The following is a 17,002-nucleotide window of genomic DNA, read 5'->3' on the forward strand; positions in this document are numbered from 1 at the left end:
GTAAATTCTTTACTATCACAAGAAGCGTTTCACATCTCGTAGCCTAAAACAATCAGTATACGCAATGGAGGAAAGGGTGCGCAACTCCGGAGCATGTTCAATAAGTCGATTTCATACGTCACGATTCTCGGGATTTTTCAAGGGTTTTTCCTTTGATTTGTTATTAGGTAGACCTATGTTTGGCTGGCTATATATCAGCTTCTGGTGGGTCAATACCCTTGATTTTTTTAGAACATCAGTCAACACCTCAAGATACATAATAAAGCATCATAATATTCACACTTTTTTATTCTTTGATTTTGAAAATCTTTAAAAGTTGACTTGCAAAGAACTCACATTACAGTTATTTGGTATAGAAAAATCACCATGTCTTACTCTGCTGTGTTGTAGGTGCAAAACATGTAGAAATGTGATTACAAGCTTTTAAAAGCTCTAAAACAAACAGTTAATTGCCGATATCACAAAACTGCCATAGATTAAAGAGTGATTAAAGACTGCCTTTTTTAAAGAGCGTTTTGAGTAGATTTTGCTCTGGAAAACTCTATCACCCAATGCCTAGAGCTGAATAAAGTACTCATATCTGATCAGACCACAATAATGAGATTGCCTTTCATAGAAAAAATGCTGGTATTATTGCGAATGCATTTGCTTTGAATGAAACAAACCTCGATGAAAGTAAATATAAACTTGGGAGTAAATTAAATGATTAAATAAGACCATAATAAAAATATATTAATATGGTCTTATTTGATAATATTATCTCCTGTTGTTATTTCTGGAGACATGAAGGTGAGAATATGGATGGAGTCAAAAATTTAGCATAGTGTTTTGGGAGCAACAAGTACAGACAAATACAACTCAGGCTGTCAACTGATTATTACAAACACTGTTCTATGCCTAAAGAACATCACCAAACTACCTGGATGCATTCACAATCAAAACTCTGAACATCTTTTAGACTTTATCATTACAAGATGCTCAGACATAAATGATATACTTGACAACAGAGTCATGAGATGAGTTCATAACACGGTCTGGAAAAATCCTGCGCTCAGTGGGAAACCCTGAAAAATGTAAAACAAAAGGAAGCACACAAAATAATTGTAAACAAAATGATGCACTTAAGGGTTTCAGAAAACAGTAGGTCAGAGGGTAAATTACGTCAATTAATTTTGACAAACATTCAGGTAATCACAGCTTAGATTTTCAAATACAAAACTTAAGCATTTATATAGAAAAATATACATGTGCAACAGCCCATATAAACACCATGTATGCAATTATTTACTTAAAGTTTTATCTCTATTCATGCTCCAAGGCTGAGTTACATATACTGAACCTTTTGTAAAATTGAAAGCTGTCTCATCAATAGAAGCACTGTGCAGTTTGTGACGAGATAAGAAATGGAGGAGCTTAGGCTATTCAGCTCAATTGCAAACATCCAGTGGTCAACAAATCTTACCTATGAAATATTCTAGGCTACCAAGGCAAGGAATTTTTTGCAGGATCTACTTTAAAGAATAGAGAAAGCATAATATTATTATGCTTTATTAGTTATTTTGAGGTGTTGACTGACGTTCTAAAAAAGAATCAAGGAGATTGACCCACTAGAAGCTGAGATATAGCCAGCCAAACACAAGTATACCTATTAACAATCAGAGGAAAACCCTTCGAAAATCCCGAGAACTGTGACGTATGAAATCGACTTATTGGACATGTGCCGGAGTTGCGCACTTTTAGCGCTGTTACGTATAATGATTTTATTAGGCTATGAGATGTGAAACGATTCTCGCGATAATAAAGAATTTACAGACTAGCTCTGGTTTTTCAGGAAAATCAAGCAAACATTGTGTGGTAAAGGCATTTGCCCACAACCCCTCGCCATGATTTTTCAAAAGAGAAGAGCGGATTTTGACTATTGTGCTTCAAATTTTAACTCGATCTCCACGGATAAGCTCCGAAGATCCTCTGTTCAACGAACGGCGTGTGTATAGCCTATATGCGATATCCGCAATTTGCAGTTTGTTTAGAATAAGAAATGGGAATGTGAATTATTGTTCATTCATCATTTTTCTACTGTGTACCTACTGCAACATTCAGTTGATTTTCATGATTACCGTCACTATTAACAGACTGTAAGTTCACTACAGCCATAATTCTATAAAGAATAACTTGACCATGCTGCTCTTGCTGTAAGAAAAGAAAACGATAATGTTTGATTTGATTTTTTTTATTTATCTATTATCTTATCTAAGATTATTTTTATGATTAATATAATAATCATAATGCATATTATACAAAAAAAAATAATATAACTGTGTATAGAATAAATGCTGTAACTAATATAATTTGTAGAAAATTCCAAATGATAACTGAGATTGATTTAATTGATTACATTTATTAGCTATAGTTAAAAAATCTGAACAGCGCTAAAGATGAGTCTGAATAGGGAAGCTAAGTGAGAGAACAACAAAACTGAGCTGAACTAGCAAGATAGCGAAATTTTGCGAAATAATAGATGCGTGTAATTATTTCATGCTAAAACTAATCTACACGTCATAGGGACTGGTTCAGAATTCTCAGAGCAATGATTGTTAGGCCCAATTTGATTGTTCTATACTTTCAGGGATTAAACCAATTAAAACGCCGTGATTGTTATAGGAGAGCGCATTAGTTGGCTTAATTGACCAATGGCACACAAGTCGATTTCATATGTCATATATTGATGCTAATATGATGATTACCAAAACGCTTATGTTTTTAGTAGACCTGTGTTTGGCTGGCTATATCTCAGCTTCTGGTTGGTCAATCTCCTTGATTCCTTTTTAGATCACCAGTCAACACCTCGAGATAAATAATAAAGCATAACGATATTATGCTTTCTCTATTCTTTAAAATAAAATTTTAACATAATTTACATAGTTCATACTATCAATAAGAATTGACACTCTTCAAAGAACAATGTACAAGTACAAGTACAAAGGGTAAATTATGAAACAAATTTTGGACTGTTGCCTTTTAAATTTAAATAGGAGTGATGCAACAATCCTACCACTTCTGCTAAATGGAGTAGTATCTATGGAACGTGCAAAGTAGTAACTATACCTGTTTCAAATTACTAACCCTGAAAGTGTAGTCAGGTATTGCTAGAGTAATATATAACTAGAAATTTCCCTGTTATACAGCCCACGACCAAAGTGATAATGGAAAAAAGAAAGGGTACTGCTGGTTGAGAAATGCAATATTAGCAGTCAAATGGCACTGCAGTGCAATAGGAGAACTGCAATGGTAGCTGTAATATTAGCTGCAATGTACTGGGTTTTATTATGTACAACAAACAGCAATAATGAAAGGAAAATATTATACAGTCAAACATTGATAACTCAAACTTCACAGGATCGAGTGAAAGTGTTTGAGTTATCAGCGCGTTCAAGTTATCAGAGCACTGTCATAAATCTATGTATTTATTAGTAGATACATGTACATAAACAAACTATAATATAAATCTAAAGGATGAATGGCTTGTTTCAAATTAATTGCTTCTAATGTAGTTTAAAATTTTTTTATCAGAAAGTATAGAGGTTTTCTATCACTTTAGATTTGTTTGTTGTTTTATGTGATGTGGCTGCCAGGACGTTTTCAGATTAAAATTGGCAAAACTTGATCGCTGTTGAAATTCTCAGAAAAAATACATCTTTTTCTTTTGAGCGTTTTAACCAAGATCAATTTGGCCGATTTTTCTTGAAGTTTATGCAAAGGTTACCTCGCTTTTCCTTGCCTTCAAAGGACCATTGCTAAGCGGATGGTGGGTAAAAATCAAATTTCACCAAACCTTTAGAAAATTCGTTGACAATTTTCTTTTGCTGATGATGGTAATAACGAAGCCTACAAACTACTAAAAGTTGAGGTTTATCTCTATGGCTTGGAATAAAAGGATATTCTAAAGCAATAACAACCGTAATATACACATTTTGAAAGTTGATTGTGTTGAATGTAGAATGATTTTGACAGTCATCTGTAACAGAAAGCAAGCATTAGCATTCACGTGTGTCTGGAAGTTTTCTGCAAACTGAAGCAAAATAAAGAAACGTTCTTGTCATAAAAGAGAATTGTAGTTCGGCCCTAGCTTATACATAAGATGGAAAGAAATTTGGCTAATGTTGTAGATAATTTAATAGAACCTTCGGTAATTGGACAAAAAAAATGTAGGCTCATAAGCTGTGTACCACTTTTTCGTACCTGTAAATCGGTCTACGGTCTACTCCTCAAACGGTCTACATTTATTACAGAAACCTTTGGCAACTGTACAATCCCATAGACTGGTGAAATGTGCACGTTTTTCTTGAGAAATGCGCGTAGCTTTATGGCTTTACTATCTGTTGCATAGCTTTATGGGGGTTTTGTTGGCCGGTCCTAATTTTGATTAAAAAAGGCTTGTCAGGTTTTAATGGCGATCTTAGGCCAAATTAATCTGTCTAATTATGTATTAGCTGTTCAGATGGGTAAGATTTAAGATATTGTCGACACTTCAAAAACTTTGTAACCTATTTAAATAGGTTTATATGTGTTTTGTATCATTATTATACTTAAACGACTCCACACAAAAATGGTTAAATTTTTTATTGGATTTCGGTACAAGGGTTGGGGTATGGCCGTCGATGAATCATTTTCAGGAGTTGTGGGCACATATGCATTAATCATAAAACTTCCAAACACTCACTTCGCTCGTGTTTGGTCGTGAGAAAACCATTAGCAATCATATGTATGCAAAAAAATTGGTTCACAGCCTACAGAAATTTATAAGTATATCATACTACCTACTAAGCTGCAGAATCGGCAAAAGACTTGTAGGAAGATAAAAAATAGTTTGTCTTAATATGGGAGTCTCAATGAAGAGAACAGTACTAGAACAAAAAATCAAAGATTACCGTAAAGAAATATAAAGATTGTTAAATTTGGCTGAAATTGTTCAGTAAGATTACAATAAAAAGATTTTCTGCAAAGAATTTTGATGGTTTCTTTTTCTTGTAATGGCATTTTTAAGAGAACCTGAGATATTGTCTAGTGTAAGTAAGACACTTATAGAAATCTTCAAAAAATAAGCATTGATGGACTTTTGCCCAATAGCTAACTTGTGGCTTACATCATTTCTCAAACTTACTCAACCAAATCAACCAAATCAGTACACTCCAGTTAAAATGTTTCTTACACATTTAAGGTTTGTGTTTGTGTACTATGGCTATAAATCAATATTCATTGAACTGTTTTTGCAGAAGATTTTTAAGCAGAATTGAAAAGTGAGCAAAGCATGTTTTTATGACAGAAAGCAAACCTGTAGCTACAGAATTACATTCAACTTGAGCTGCTCTTGTTTTCTATGTATTGTCTTCTTGATCTTGTAAGAATGCAACTACACTTTGGCTTCTGCATAGTATCATAAAATAAACTATAGGAGCAAAGAGAGAGGAGGAACAGAGAAAGTTGAGAAGAGACCAGCATAAGTCACCAATTTTATGAAAAGAAGGATGATGAGATGAAGCTGTGAATGGGTCCGTGACTAACGGAGGCTGATGAAAAGTAAAAAGCAAGTGAAAGTAAAAAGTTGTAGAAAAAAGAAAACTGCAATATGAGTTGTGGTTGCAATTTGTGGTCTACAATTTAGTTTTCAAATAGTGGTTTAACTGCTTGGAGTGGCAGATAAAAAATAAAAACACTGCAACTCAAAGAATTCAAGATTAATAATTTCTACAATATTATTCATATAACATCTGCTACTTTTACATCCATATGGAAATAAATAATAATCGGGTTGCAATCGGAATAACCCAAATGAATGCGCATGAAATCAAACCATTCCTTGCTAAAATGCTAACTACACAATGTTTTACTACCTGTGGCAATGGTACACAGTATTTCAGTAAAACTCTCATTTCAGCAATAATGGCATTATCATAAAATGAGAATATAATATAAATCTTGTATTATAATAATGCATTTGTCAATATAAAAATAAAAGTTTAAGATCGTGAAATACACAAAGTAAGTAAGCAAAAATTATTTAAACAAGTATCAAGCATTTTACTAGAGCTCTAACAAAGTTATTCACAGATCACAGAATAGCACTCATATTGTTAAAATTTGTCAAAAAATAGACTTACAGTTGTTACAATACTGCTCAATTTCCATAGTAACAACCTAGGTAGTATGACACTGTTTATTTATCTTTTTATAACACTATGATAATGTGGTGATAAAACCAACTGACTTTGACATGAAGGTTCTGTCTAAATGTTCAAAAAAAATGCTGAAGCACACGGGTATTATCGTTTTTCTACCACATCATAAAGATGAGCGTCAGCAAGTGCTTGTGGTATTTCATAAGTAGAATCTGCATTTTCTTGATTTTTTTGATGCTTGAAAAACTGTAACAGAAGTTTCTGCTCTAAGCTAAACTATATCAGCAATATCCTCATACACATGATGGGTTTCGGAAATTGCCACTCCTTCATCTTTAGTCCCTTCTTTCCGAATCATTTTAACATGTCTGACTAGTAGGATGGTCAGAAGGCAGATTAGAATAATGATGATTATTATCAGAACAATGACTCCAACTGTCCATCCACTTAAACCTAAACAAAAATAAATAAGAGATTATTACCTAATATTTTTAGTTAATAACCACTAAATTTTACTTTTCAATTCTGTATTATTGAGTTTGTCTCAACAATGGGCAATGGTAGTTAGTAGAGCTGCACAATGATCGCATTAATTAAACGATCAACACGATCAATACAAGTACATGATTAACTGAGTTGAGCTAACTAATCTTCTAGTAAAATGCAACTGAGGTGGTGATCATGATGTGGTTATTTTGTATTGTTTAATGTATAACACTAACATAGCAGGTTACCACCATTTAATTTACTAACAAATAAATATTATGACAGGCAACACTTTATTACCAATTATATACAACCAAAATTATTTTGCACGCAACTATTAAAACACAGTGAGTTGCTAACATTAAACTTGTTTATACAATGCACAAGCACCGTGCCGATCTAGCCGTAAGCGGCCATGTTGTTAGCTGTTTGAACATGTTTCTAGTTAATAGCAACAAAAGCGATTACAGTATCATTTAATATCTCACAGTCTAATTTTTGTTTGTTTTTTTAAATTTTTAAAGTAAGTTATACATGTAATTTCATTATTAAAAAATCACAATCATATTTCAGCTTTAGAATATTAGTAATACAAGATTGACACTTTATTGGAACATGAAAACAGAAAAATGTCTTCCGTACTAGCTAACGCATTTCCGTACGTTGCTGAAAATATAAACAAAAAAGCAAAGTGCACTAAATGCCAGAATGAATTTGCCTACTACCACAGCACATCATCATTAAAATATAATTTAACTAATTCTCATCCTACCACACAGAAATCATCACCAGCTGTCACAGACAATATTTACTAATACTGTCCACTGCAAGTGGCTATTCTCTAAAGCTCGCAATATTGCATGTAAGAAGAGGGTATCTCTTTATTCAGATACTGTGAATAAACTGTGCTGCTTCAACTCTTGGCTGACTTAATTATAGACTTTCATAGACTGTTTCCATACTTATGATAATTATTAAATTGTAACTTATGTACATTGTACATAACATCTTCTTCTTCTCACTAATCACATCTGCTCCCGTGCAGAAGCCTTATTCTGATATCCTATAGAGCTAGAGATTGGGGTCAATAGTTTTTTCAAAACTTTAGATTGCCAAATAGTGTTAGTGACTAGTATACAAGTGGTTAAAGACTGTAAAACAAGACAATATGCTATAAGCATGCAGCACGAGGAAAGAAGAAGTTTCTCTTAGTATCTGTATTTAGGTGGGATTTAACTCCACCTACACGAGTAGACGGGTATGCCTCACAATGCAGCACAAAAAATTCAGTATCCACTGAAACAGATTTATTTGAAATTTTTTCTCCTACTGTTATGTCAGTAAGTCTGCGACACCATTCAAGAGAAGGCCAGTCATCCATATCCATTTGGTCAGTAACATGTACTCATGCTAATAATTGTCTCAAATATAATTAATTTATATGTAGCTGGATTATTTGTTTTTGAATATGCAGGTTTTTGTTAGATTAATTTTAAGATTAATCGAAGATTAATTGGTTCAGACCAGTTATTAATTGCAATCAATTTTTATAATCATTGTGCAGCTTTAGTAATTAGCAAGAGCTCAGTCTATATCTAAAGTTCTGCTGCTGGCTGTATCGCCAAATATCCACCGATGCTGAAGTAAAAAAAACAAATGCTAAAAGATTAAAATGTTGTGCAGTGTATATCACAATTGTTATATTACATGGAACACAGGAACACACTGTCATGCAGCTCTACTATGTGTACTCTGTAGACTTTGAAGTCACATCAGCTTCATCTAACCTCCATATGTAATGTAACTTTTTAGCAATAGTTCTGCTCATGGATTAGAATAATTATTTTTTAATATAAAAGTTCAATCATTTCAAAAAACCAAGTTGATCTCAAAACTGTCTGAATAATGACTTGAAAACAGTTAAAATAAGTTTACTGAGTTAAAAGTCTATTCCGAATTTCTGTACATTCATAATTTCATAAAAAGTGCTTCGGCTAAGTTGAGTGACACTGTAAAATTTGCTTAGATAGTAATATAAATCATCCTATTCACAATGGAGCACTATGCAAAAAGAAATTGCATAAAAATGCAAAAAAAAGTAAATGCAAAGTTTATGAACAAGAAATGTTGGATTTTTTACTGAAACTAGTGAAGTACTCAAATACAACACAAAGCTGGTATCATTCTAGCTGAGTTCATTCATCTAAAATTCAAACCATTCTAGCCGTCAGTACATTCATAATTTTATAAAATTGCTTTGCTAAGTTGACTGAAACTGTAAATAAATTTTAGTTGATAATATAATACATCTTAATAATAGAGCTGTTTAAAATATTGCATAAAAATGCAGAGTAAGGTAAAAGTTCACCCAAAACCTGTGAATGTCAGGACTCATTACAACAACTGGTGACTCAAGTATAACACAAAGATGGTATCAATAAAGCTAAAATTTTCATCTGTGCTAAGTGACAAAGACAGCTTTCCATGTGCTTAAAAACAGAATTAAAAAATTGGCAGCAAATTCCAAATTAAGAGTAGTTAAAAATCTGGCTACCTACCAGTGGCAGAAGTTCTTACATGGATAACAGCTGGTAGACCTTCCTCTCTTCTCCCATCTACATTTATGTATGCAGTCAAATTAAATTCATAGAATGTGTTCGATCGTAAATCAGCGGCAGTGTATTGGTTTTCTTCTTTGTTGAGATCAACAATGGCAATACTTCTTGTGGTAAGGTTGTATCTCAATGCATACCCTCTGCAAGTGCATACATTAAAAGTTTGTTTAAATACATTAGATACGTAGATAGTGCATCAAATTGTAATGTTTTTACAAACAACAGTTTTCATGTCAAATTCAATGCTAATTCTTTAGGTGGATGTAGCATTAAAAAGATAAAGCGTGCCTCTAATTCTGGCACTGTTTCAGCAAATAGCATTGGTCTTCTTCTAGCTGCATAAATTTACCATTCACTATTAGAGCTACATGCTATTGTAAAGCTGTACAGAAATGCTAGGGAGCTTTAATGGATCCAGAGCAACAGCAAAAGTGTTGGATTACCTAAAGGTAGGCTACATATTTTTGAAAGTACATTACTAGCAGCATGCTGACTAAACTATGAATAACAACAAAATACATGCTCCGAGTATGGCCATTTTCTGCCGGCTAAATGTTTTTCAGTTTTTGTAAATACCTCTGACCCAAATGCTTCACACCAATATAAATCTTGTTTTTTCTTTGTTTTACCTGACATGATATTTTTTGTTTTTTTGTTTCAAACTGACTTTGACACTTCAATGTAGTCTAACCATGCAATCACTGATAACATTATTTTATGTAAACACAAGCCAATGCAGTTTATTTGACGATGTTTTGTAGCTGATGCAGAAGCCACGTTTTAGAAGTTTAGCGATACATGTATGTAGAGCTGAAAATAATACAGCCCAAACATTCAGGAATTCAGGTCTGTTTTTGGCATGCTACAAGACTGCTGAAGAACATCTAAATCTAATCTATATATGTATGCTTAGCAACTGGTGATCTCTTGGTAACTGGTGAACACTCAGGAACTGGGAATCGGTCAGGAATGTTGAACGCTCAGTAACTGGTGAATAGGCAGTAAATATATCCTGGCTGTTAGGGAGATTGGATGCAAATGTGCTTATAATAGTAATCATCTACATATATAAATCTCAGGGTTTGTCTACTCATGGAGATAAAGTTCTAGGAATGAAAAATCTGCTGCACACTAGACTTGAACTCGAAACCTCCAGTTCTGCATTTATTTAATGCACAGGCATTTATCAAATACATAACACTGTCTAACTAGCTATACTATGAACCAAATAGTCACATTCTTATTACATTTGCCCTTCTCTTATGGTTTCATGCATAAAACTTTAGCTAGCATTATGTGTGAAACCATACAGAAAAGAAAACTACATGTATGTAGGCCTACCCATATGTGAAGGAAAATGCTTAAACTATTGCAATCAGTGTAAAGCTGTAGTAGGCACTTCAGTCCATACAGTATGAATTACAAAAAAAACAAACAAAGTACTCAGAAATAAACAAACACCTTAATTTAAAAGTTAGAATGGTAAATGTTGTATATGTGGATTAAAAGTAAGTTTTTTTGGGCAAAAATACTTTTTATTGCCCATGCATAGTCAGGCATTCAGCTAGTATTTAAATAAAACTGAGTGAAGGCAGAACTTATTTATTTGACAAGCTGGATGATGAGAAAGACCTTGTCTGTTAAATATAAACATAAAAACTGGCATAACTTGCTTTATTGTGTGAAACAATGCGGATAATCTAGCAAACGATAAGTATGACACACACTATATAAAAACTTCAGAAAAAGCATTAATTAAAGTAGGCACCCTTTGTATTTTTTCCTTCTGATACACTAATAGACGGAAACAATTAATACGAGACCTACAGATTGCTGTACCCTTCTTTATCAAAGAGAATTAAATAGGATGACATATAGCATTAGTTTGCTCTTGACATGATAAATTGATAGCTATAAGCTTTTAAATGTTTTACATACCCTACATCTTCACTTATAGTCCAACTCAGATCTACTGACACTGATGAAGTGCTGGTACCCATTAACCCTTGAGGAAATGCTGTCGAGAGAAAATAACAATATCAGTTTATGGCATGAAACCTTCAATTTCATATTGATGAGAAAATAGCGGCAAGCTAGAATCTAGCTGAAGTATTCTTATTTTTGAACAATATTTAGTTTTCAACTGGTTCAGTATGTTGATGAGCCATTTGAAAGCTGAAAATTGTATGACCTAGAAACGTAGTAAGCATGCCAAAACAAGTTAGGACAAGTCTGAAGTACTCCTAGTTCTGCACAATTATGCGTTTTTAAAGGTTCCGTAAATTTTAATGTCAATTGTATGTTCAAATGTATACAAGCTATAGAAGCAATAAGTTTGTATAGTAATATTCACCTTAAGGTTTATCAGATTTGATCACAACAATTTTATAAGCATGTATCATCATTTATTTAATGATAAATTTTCAACACTTCATTTGCTTTGTGCTCAAGCAGTTTCCTCAACGTAAAATCTCAACAATTTGTTTCCTCCTAATTGTCATGGCGTTCCTTTTCCATCACCTCAGCTCTGTTTATTTATACTTGCTCCTAGACTAGTCAAAATTTTAACAGGCTCTATGAAAAGACATTAAATATTGTTAATCAATTATATTTCAAACGTTATCAGTATATCATAAGCTTATATTATATTAATAAATTTTGTCATTCATTAATATTTAAAATTTTAAATATGATATGAACTTACTTTCTCCTTTTGTGATTCCAACAGTTTTAGCAGCTCTTCCTTCAAGTATCTCACCATTCCTGATCACATAGCCTGCTAATGTGATGTTATATGCAGTGTTGGGTGAAAGTCCTTCAATAATGTGGTTTGTTCGACTCGCTGATATGTTGACATGCTTTTCATTGTATGACAGAATGTATCCCCTACATAACATTGTTATGTTATCAGTCTATAATTAGACTGTTCTCTCTATGATAGAAAATAGTCTTTACACAACAAAATATCTGTTATGTGTTTATCATTGTACAACATTGCAATCAGTATAAGCCAAAACAAGAATTCCTGATAAATGAAGTATACATCGTATTCTTATCAAATATCTAACGATACTGATATCTGAGCCAAGCCAATCTGAAAATGAAACATGGAAGCGGAACCGCACTATACTTGCAGCATAAGCAACAGAAACACTATTTTTTAGAATTCTTAATAGGCCAACTTGTACTAGGCCAATTTTTCAACTCTTAGACAGGGTTCCACCAAATTTAAGTTATACGACTAATCATTTACACGTTTGTTAAAAATGTGATTGCCTCAAATTTTAGTTGCTTTTAATAGAAAGTATTGATTTTTGTCTATTAGTTGAGATGTTGTTTGTTGTTTTAGGCAATCTCATTGTCAATATGTTTGAAGATTAACGTCGACAAACCTAAATCGCGGTGAAAACGCTCAAGCAAAAAAGACGTGCCAAGACTTGCCTAAAATGATGCATATAACGAAACAACCTGTGTCTATCTCTCGTGGTCACATCAGCTATTGTGATAAAAGTTTAGTCCTTTGAGGCTCTATTGGCACATGTTTTATTTTGTGTTTGCTCATGATTGCTACCATAAAATTTTTAATCTACATGTAGCTACAAATACATTATTATGAATGTCTAAAACACCTCAAATAAGGGAATTGAAAGTTTGTCATATTATTTTCTTGTAAATGCTGTGTAAACATTTGAGTTATGACTGCGGTTTTGCCAGTCTACTGTAATTAGGTTGTCGAGTCAACTTATTTCATTGTGGCCTTTGTATCAGCAAAGTTCTCGGTTGCTACTCACATCGGAAACTAGTTCCTAAATTAAATAAGCAAGCCACATCTTTGAAAAAAATATTTTCGAATATATGGCAAAACCAACTCCATTCCTAAAAAGTCATATATAGCCAACGTTGTCTAGGCATTATTAGTAGAAATTTGTAGAAAAAACTTACTGGTCAAATTTGATTAGTTGATTCAAGTACTAAACACATGGTTTTATGAGTTGACTGAAATAGTGAACGCAAAACATCAAGTTTGTCGAAATCAATTAACCCACTGATACTGGCAAAGGGTTAATAAAGCCAATCTTGCACCTAGTTGGTGATGTGAGAACTCGCCTGTTTTTACTTATTTGCATGGAGCAAAAGCCTTTTGGAGCTCTTATTTGGGTTAATGGAATTGAGTCGAGCTATGCAAAAGTACCTGCCAATACTGCTCTGATTATACTTGATTAGTTTATTTATCAGACAAGATTTCAGCACAAGTTGCGTGGCAACGAGGCTATGATGTATTCAATATATTCTGCAAAGCATGTTTTGAGTTATCTTCAACAATATTTTATAATAAGATTTTTACAAACCAAACAAGTTTTCTCCCGGCCTAAAGGTTTTATTTAAACACCTATTCAAGTCGAGGCCACTCACATAACTTCAGCTCATATAACAGGATAAATCATTCTACTGCAGCAAACTAAAAAAAACATATCGTGGTTGGTGCAGCACACATTCGTGTCCCTCTCCATTTATGACAGTATCCAGACTGACACAGCTGCCCCGCTAGTGACAACAGATAAACATGTTGTAATTAATAAAACAAATGTAATAAATATATGTAATTCATAGATATTTTGTTATAATGCGTATCTACTGAAAGCTTTCAAAATGGAAGCTAGATAGATTGCGAGAGTACTTTAGAAAATGAATAAATGTTTAGCAAAAGCATAAGTACGCCAAGCCAACAATTCGAAGCTTTTTTTCTGGTAGTTTAAGATGAGCTTTAAGCAATCGATTTTCCTCACCTGCTACAAGTGAGAAGTGAACATAAATTCCTATCATGAATCTAATTTACTAGCTAAAACTGCCAAAGAAAATTTGAAGCAAATATTATAGCTAGGTGAAACAATGAAAAAGTTATGACACGATGACTGGTGATAGCAAAAAGCTATAATTTTATTAATTAGTAAATGTATTCATGAGTACTAAAATTATTACCTTTAGTATATTTAACACTTGTTCGTCAATTTAAGCCATTATATTGCCAGATGCTATAAATTAATTAAAAGCCGACAATTTCACACTCCACATATTTGTAGCAAAAACTCACTGAGCATCCGTATCACGAGTTCGTGCGCGGGAAATTACATTCTAGTCTCAAACAGGGAAATACAATCTGAATGTAAACACACCATCTATGTATATATGCATATATATAATTATATATAAACATATATATATATATAAATATATATATAAGCAATGAAATGTATCCTACTTAGGACTAAAATCAGAGTGCTCAACATAGGATGGAGCAGTATAAATTAGAAAATTAAATAGTTCACTTATCTTTTTTCTCAGCTACTGAAAGTTTTCTGCTAGTGCATTCTTCAGGCTGTAGACTTTAAATGAAACAAGATGATGACTTTTTAAACTTCCCCCCTTTTCACGTGATTGGTGGATATTGTCGCGCTCTGATTAACTTTTTACTAAAATTGCAGAGAAGATAACTCTTAGAATAAAAACAGGATGAGGCAATTTCTGTTCTTTTATTAAGTGTTGACATGTCAGGGTTTTTAATAATGTAATATTTTTTAGAAATACATAAATTGCACCTTTTTCTTAAGTTACCATAGGATTTAGCGTGTTTTAGTATAGTCCAGCCAAGTTTGAAGTTAATGTCTCGGTCTTTTAGTGTCCATATGTGTTTGCTCAGTTCTGTAGCATTTCTTTTTGAGCTATTATTTATACTGCTTTTATGGTTACGGTATTTAGTTTTAAAGTCGGCTTTACAAAGTCTGACGTAAGTCTCAGCAATGTTGCTGCCTAGTCTGGTCACTTGTGCTTGGTACACTATGCTCTTCTGAAGGCAGTTTTGGTTAAGTGAACAGTCTGATTTTGTTCTGCAGTTGCATTTTTTGGTTTCGGTAGTTGGTGGATTTGAAAGTAGCGTTTTGTTATAGTATTATATTTTGTTTTTGATGTTGGGCATAGTAGAGTAGCTCAATTTCAGAGAATTTTTGTTAAATATTTCATGTAGAGAATTTGTCTTTCAGAAGCACTTGTTGATCAAAGTCAGGAATCTTTTTCCTTTGTTAGATTTTACACTTGAATTAAATGGCGGGTTATATCAGGTTATGGTTCGTTGTCTAGTTTGTCGTTTTCTTTTGTTATTTGAGGTTGTATTTTCAAAAGTAAGTATATGGGTGTATCCAATGTTTGTCAGAGCTATCTGGTATGGTCGTATTGACTTGTCAAAAATCTGTTTGCTAGAAGAAAGTCTGTTCAGTCTTTTATTAATATTAAGTTGGAAGTTTTTAATTATGCAAGGGGGGTGGTTACTCAGTCTATGTACATATAAAATAGCATTGTTAGGTTTGGTGTATGGGCCGTATGAGCCTGTGACTAAGTCAAGAGTCAGGTCTAAAAAGTTGACAACTTTCATATTAGCTTCAATTGTTATTTTCAAATTGTTTGCTTTAAATATATTGCAAATCGTCTTTTTCATTTTTTCGACATATTTAGGTGCGTCATTGCATATTGCTAGCCCGTCATCACGGTAGAGTACAGTATTACTTTTTAGTTTGTCTGGTAGTAGATATAACATGTAAGTTCCCACGACTTCACAAGTCTCGGCCTCGTCAAAACTAACCATTGTCAAGTCGAACACGTTGGCAGAGTCCTTTTTAATCCAGGTGGCATTAGAAAGGGCTCTGCATTTACAGACATATAAACCCAACGAAGACCAAAGATGGGAAAATAAGTAACCAAATACTAGCTAATATAACCCTTTCTGTGCGATCTAAAACAAAAGCAATTTTATGGCAAAACACGACAGAAGTTACCAGCTGGTTAAAAGACATTAGAAATAAACACCAACACTCCTTCATTACTTTTGACGTTTGTGACTTCTACCCATCTATAACATCAAAAATCCTACAAAAACACTAACTTTTGCTTCAAAATACGCCACAATCAGCAATGATGACCGACATATAATAATGCACACAAAAAATTCCTATTTCAGCCGTAACAATGCCACCTGGACTAAAAAGGACTCTGCCAACATGTTCAACATGATGATGGGTAGTTTTGACGAGGCCGAGACTTGTGAACTCTTGGGAACTTACATCTTATGTCTACTACCAAACAAACTAAAAAGTAATACTGGACTCTACCATGATGACAAACTGGCAATATGCAACAACGCGCCTAAATAAGAACGAAAACATGAAAAAGACGATTTGCAATATATTTAAAGCAAACAATTTGAAAATAACAATCGAAGCTAACATGAAAGTTGTCAATGTTTTAGATGTGACTCTGGACTTAGCCAAAGACTCATATGGCCCATACACCAAACCTAACAACACTATTTTATATGTACATAGAATGAGCAGCCACCCCCCTTGCATAATTAAAAACTTACCTCTTAACATTAATAAAAGACTGAACAGACTTTCTTCTAGCAAACATATTTTTGACAAGGCGATACAACCATACCAGATAGCTCTGACAAACAGTGGATACAACCATATACTTACTTTTGAAAATAAAACCTCAACTAACAAAAGAAAAGGACAAACTAGACAATGAACCATAACTTGGTATAACCGACCATTTATTTCAAGTGTAAAAACTAACAAAGGAAAAAGATTCCTGGCTTTGATCAACAAGTGCTTCTGAAAGACAAATTCTCTACATAAAATATTTAACAAAAATTCTCTGAAATTGAGCTACTCT

This window comes from Watersipora subatra, chromosome 11 (genome assembly GCF_963576615.1).
Source record: "Watersipora subatra chromosome 11, tzWatSuba1.1, whole genome shotgun sequence".
Classification (NCBI taxonomy): Eukaryota; Metazoa; Bryozoa; class Gymnolaemata; order Cheilostomatida; family Watersiporidae; genus Watersipora; species Watersipora subatra.